The 5,656-nt window shown below is 39.0% G+C and overlaps 1 non-coding gene and 1 pseudogene across 1 annotated transcript; one reads left to right on the top strand and one right to left on the bottom strand.

Moving 5' to 3' along the window:
- Positions 1-626: 626 nt before the first annotated feature.
- LOC124889653 lies at positions 627-1,534 on the bottom strand (annotated as a pseudogene).
- Positions 1,535-5,334: 3,800 nt separating this feature from the next.
- LOC124889828 lies at positions 5,335-5,441 on the top strand. Its single transcript, XR_007048744.1, has one exon. It is a non-coding gene; the product is annotated as a small nucleolar RNA R71 (small nucleolar RNA).
- The last annotated feature ends 215 nt before the right edge of the window (positions 5,442-5,656 follow it).

Here is a 5,656-nt window from a genome sequence, read left to right as displayed (position 1 = left end):
ACGGGTTGGGTTAGGTTTAATGAAATATTTGTGTTCGATTTTAGCCCACTCCACAACGCGGTAGGATCGTGTAGACCTACTGGATAATTCCAATTGCCATTTAACTGCCCACCGCGATGCAGTAGTTTTTGCGTTTAGTCACTGTAAATTGACAATTGTCAATTTTCCAAGTTACGCGTCATGATGAAAATCACGACAGGCTACTGAAATTTGACATTTCTCAATTCACACTTCTCCGCGTTGCGATGGAAATCGCGTATCCTTACTTGAATTTGACAATTGTCAAAATACCCAGTTTCGCGTGGCACCATGCTTCAAAATCAGATTCCTTATGTCATTCTTACTCTTTTCTTATCTGAGAAAATCCCCACTTACACATATCATTTTGCAAACTTGATTGCTTTCCTTAAATGTGATAATCTCCTCATTTCACTTTGAAATTCCCTGAAATCTCAAATCAAAACAACAAAAATTGTAAGTAAAAGTGGGTTGCCTCCCACTCAGCGCCTTAGTTTTGGTCGTGGCATGACTCATTTTTTTGTATTTTTCTTTTCTTTTTTATTTTACAAGCTAAAAATTAAACTACCTATTACAATACATGTGCGGGTTGCCTCCCACATAGCGCTTTATTTCATGTGTTTGTCTGGATGATCTATCCAATAATGCTTTACACGCTGTCCATTCACAAGGAACTTCTCTGTCTTCTCTTTATTCCACAACTCCACAGCGCCATGGGGTGTCATGTGCACCACCTCAAAAGGTCCAGACTATTTCGATCGTAATTTACCCAGAAACAACTTAAGTCGTGAATTAAACAACAACACAAGTTATCCGAGTTCAAATTCCCTAACTTGAATTTGCTTGTCATGCCATCTTTTGGTCTTCTCCTTATAAAGCTTGGTATTTTCATAGGCGTGAAGTCTAAACTCATCAAGCTCATTCAGTTACAATAACCTTCTTTCTCCCGCGACAGTCATCTCAAAATTTATCTTCTTTACAGCCCAATATGCTTGGTGATCCAACTCTACAGGAAGATGACATGCCTTACCATACACTAAGCGATATGGAGATGTCCCAATGGGCGTTTTGTACGTTGTTCTATATGCCCAAAGTGCATCATCCAGCTTATCCGCCCAATCTTTTCTCTGCCCATTCACGATTTTCTGAAGTATTTGCTTAATCTCCCAATTGGATACCTCTACTTGTCCACTCGTTTAAGAATGGTATGCAGTGGCAACCTTGTGTTGAACACCATATTTAGCAAGAAGATTTTTAAACCAGTTGTTGATAAAGTGCGTACCTCCATCACTAATTATTGCTCTTGGAGTACCAAATCTGGAAAATATATTCTTCTTCACAAACTTCAGCACCACTCTTGCATCATTAGTTGGACTCACCAAGCTTTCACCCATTTAGAGACATAGTCAACTGCAACAAGAATGTACAAATTACCTTTCGAAGATGGGAAGGGGCCTATGAAATCAATCCCACAAACATCAAAGACTTCTACTTCTAAAATATTATTCAGGGGCATCTCATGACGCCTAGATATAGTACCCAACCTTTGACATTGATCACAACTCTTTACAAATACCAATGCATCTCTAAATAGAGTCGGCCAGAAAAAGCCTGATTGCAACACTTTTCTCGTAGTCCTTTCACCTCCATGATGTCCACCATATGGAGATAAGTGGCAATCTTGTAACACCTTTGAAAATTCAGCCTCTAGGATACACCTACGAATCACTCCATCTAGACCCTGCTTGAAAAGGTATGGTTTATATCAAATGTAAGCATGAGAATCATGGAGTAATTTCTTTCTTTGATGCGAGGTGGTTTCAGGAGGATACACCCCACAAACTATCAGGTTTATAATATCAGCATACCATGGGAACTCACTTGCTTTTAATAACAACAACTTCTCATCAGAAAAGTCTTCCTTGATACTCTGAAAGTCATCCACAATATGGTCTCGATTTTCCAGCCTTGACAAGTGATCAACAACTTGATTTTCAGATCCCTTTCTATCACGCACCTCAAGATCAAATTCTTAAAGTAGCAGAATCTACCTAATTAGTCGTGGCTTTGCATCTTTTTTGTTCACAAGATACTTAATAGCAGCATGGTCTGTATGAACAATAACCTTGGTACTAATTATGTAAGATCAAAACTTATCGAATTCATATATCACAGCCAACATCTCTTTCTCTATAACTGTGTAGTTAACTTGAGCATCATTCAGTACCTTGCTAGCATAGTAGATCGATCGAAATATCTTTTCTTTTCTCTGACCCAACACTGCTCCCATTGCAATATCACTAGCATCACACATTAGCTCAAAAGGTAACTCTGAATCTGGTGCGATCAAAATAGGTGCTTCCGTCAACTTCTTCTTAAGCTTTTCAAAAACTTCATGGCAATCAGCTCCAAACTCAAACTTGGCTTCTTTCTCTAACAATTTGCACATGGGACTTGCAATCTTTGAGAAATCTTGAATGAATCGTCTATAGAACCCAACATGTCCCAAAAAGCTTCGCACGTCTTTAACTATAACTGGATGAGGAAACTTTTCAATCACTTCAACCTTTGCTTTGTCAACTTCCATCCCTTTTCATGACACTTTATGGCCTAAGACAATTCCTTCCTTAACCATAAAATGGAACTTTTCCCAATTCAACACCAAGTTTGTTTCTTCGCATCGAGCTAGAACTTTATCGAGATTTTGCAAATATTTTCCAAATGAATTCCCATACACAGAGAAATCATCCATGCATACCTTCACAAATTTCTCCACCATGTTCGAGAATATCGCCATCATACACCTTTAAAATATAGCAGGTGCATTCCATAAGCCGAAGGGCATGCGTCTGAAAGCATATGTACCGTATGGACAAGTGAAGGTGGTCTTTTCTTGGTCTTCCGGTGCTATGCTTATCTGATTGTAGCTAGAGTACCCATCCAAAAAACAATAATACTTTTGCCCTGCCAATCCATCTAGCATTTGATCAATGAAGGGAAGTGGATAGTGATCTTTACGAGTTGCTTCATTCAACATCCGATAATCTATACATATTCTCCAATCGGTCACTGTATGTGTGGGAACCAACTCATTATCATCATTTGTCACTACTATAATTCCTTTCTTCTTTGGTACACAGTGCACCAGACTCATCCATTTACTATCGAAAATTGGGTAGACAATACCACTATCTAACCACTTGATCACTTCTTTCCAGACCACCTCCTTCATCACAGGACTCAACCTCTTTTGTTGCTGCACTCTAGGTCTGTACCCCTCTTCCATATAAATATTGTGCATACAAAATACTGGATTGATTCCTAAAATATCAGACATCTGCCAGCCAATTGCCTTCCTTCTCTTTTTAAGTACTGCTACAGCTTTCTTTACCTGTACATCGGATAATCCTGCAGACAAAATAATAGGCAAGATATCTTGATCACCAATAAAAACATATTATAAGTGAGGAGAAAGAACCTTAAGCTCCAAGTTAGGAGCTTCTTCAACTGAAGGCCTGGGTGATGGACCAATTGGTCTATTCAAAGGCTCGATCATCACTTTATTTGTCTCGATTACAGCCAAATTCATAACCTGGACCAATTCTAATGCTTCCAAATCCCCATGCAGATCATAATACATCAAAGCTGGCTCTAATGGATCATCAGAAAAAAGTAACTGCCACTCCAAACCAAGATCAATAGCCGATATTGAAGACAATTCCTCATATATGGCTAGCAATTTCAATGCTCTGTACACATCAAAACCTCTACTTTATCGTGTGCTCGCATTGTCATTTTTCCAGCTGCCACATTAATGAGTGACTGCCCTGTTGCTAAAAAGGTTCATCCCAAAATAAATTGAACAACTGGATCAACCTCAAAGTCAAGAATCACAAAATCCATAGGATTGCACCAGTACATCTTCAATAATACCATCTAGTCTAGCAAGTGACCTGTCTGCTAACTGCAACACAATAATCGTAGGTTTGGGGCTTCCAAGACCCATTTTCTGATACCATGACGTGGGCATTAGATTTATGCTATTCCCCTAGTCACACAATCCACGTGCACAAATAGTTTGACCAAGGGTAATCTGCAAGGTAAAACTCCCCGGATTCTTTAATTTTGTGGGCAGTTTATTTTAAATTTTAGACGTGCACTCTTGAGTAAATGCAGCTGTAGCATATTCAGTCAACCAATTATTATTGGAAATAATATCCTTTAAGTATTTAGCATATTTTGGCACACTCTGCAGAATGTCAACAAGAGAAAGGTTTACTTGGACTTGTTTCAAAAGATCTAGAAACTTCTTAAAACTGGCTTTTTTTTATGCTTTCTTGCCCTCTGAGGAAAGGGTAAGGTAATAGTCTTCTTCTCTACATGAATCTCCTCACTAGCCTTTTTTTTTTTACTTTCACTTCTGCATTCTCTTGCAACCTATCATCAGTGACCACGAGATTATTCTGCTCCTGAACCATCGCCTTAGTTTGCAGCCCACTCCTTGTTGTAACTGCATTCACCTATTTAGGATTAGCCTCAGTGTCGCGAGGCAATACTCCTTGTGGCTTTGTATTCTGCGATCCTGCGATTTGATCTAACTGCTACTCCAGATTTCTTGTGAGAAATTGTTGACTCTTACACTCAGCTGCAAACTGTGCCTGTTGAGCCTTCATGTCCACCACAAGCTGTGCTTGTTGAGCCATAAACTGCTTAAGCATCTCCTCCATATTACTATTTAAAGCAGTAGCCTGATTGTTCTAAATCGGCTGTGGATTTGGTTGTACTGGTCCCTTATACTGATTTGTATTCTACGCCTGATTTTCACCTCATGAGAAATTAGGGTGGTTCCTTCAATTTGGATTGTATGTACTGCTAAAATTCTATTGACCCTGACGATTTGCATTCCGCATGTAGTTAACTGAATCTGGATTAATAGAACATACATCTGCTTTATGCTCACCACTTTCGCAAACTTCACACTATGAATATATCCGTTAAACTATATTTGTTGTGGCTGCTGGTTGTGTTGTACCCAACTTTAAACTGTTAAGCTGAGTAGTCATATGGTTCTGCATTGCTGCAATCTGTACTTATAATGTAGTGAAATGATCAATCTCCAAAATCCCTGCAACCTTCTTGGGATCATTCCTTGAGTTTGCATACCAATCAGGATTCCCTTGTGCAATTCTATTTAGCAAAGTATACAATTCTTCATATGTTTTCTCCAAAGCTTGACCCCCTGTTGCTGAATCCAAGAGAATCTTTGTATTAGACTCAAGGCCTTCTATAAATGTATGCACCAAAACATCATTCGATTGATGGTGATGAGGACAACTTCTGAGCATGCCCTTGAATCTCTCCCAAGCTTGGTAGAGATTTTCTCCATCTTTCTGTCTGAAACTCAATATCTCACTCCTCAATCGTGTAGTTTTCTAAGACAGAAAAAATTGAATGAGAAACCTTCGAGCACAATCTTCCCATGTAGTGATGGATTGGTGTGGTTCAGCAAGTAGCCATCTCTTTGCTTTCCCCAGTAGAGAAAAGGGAAAGAGTGTCAATCTGACATAATCAACATTCACATCTTCAGGAATATATGTATCACTTATCTCCAGGAAGGTTTGTAAGTGCTGCTGCAGAT

This window comes from Capsicum annuum, chromosome 12 (assembly GCF_002878395.1).
Source record: "Capsicum annuum cultivar UCD-10X-F1 chromosome 12, UCD10Xv1.1, whole genome shotgun sequence".
NCBI lineage: Eukaryota > Viridiplantae > Streptophyta > Magnoliopsida > Solanales > Solanaceae > Capsicum > Capsicum annuum.
Note: the sequence above shows the minus strand (reverse complement) of the source record. Positions and strands in the feature narration are given on the sequence as shown.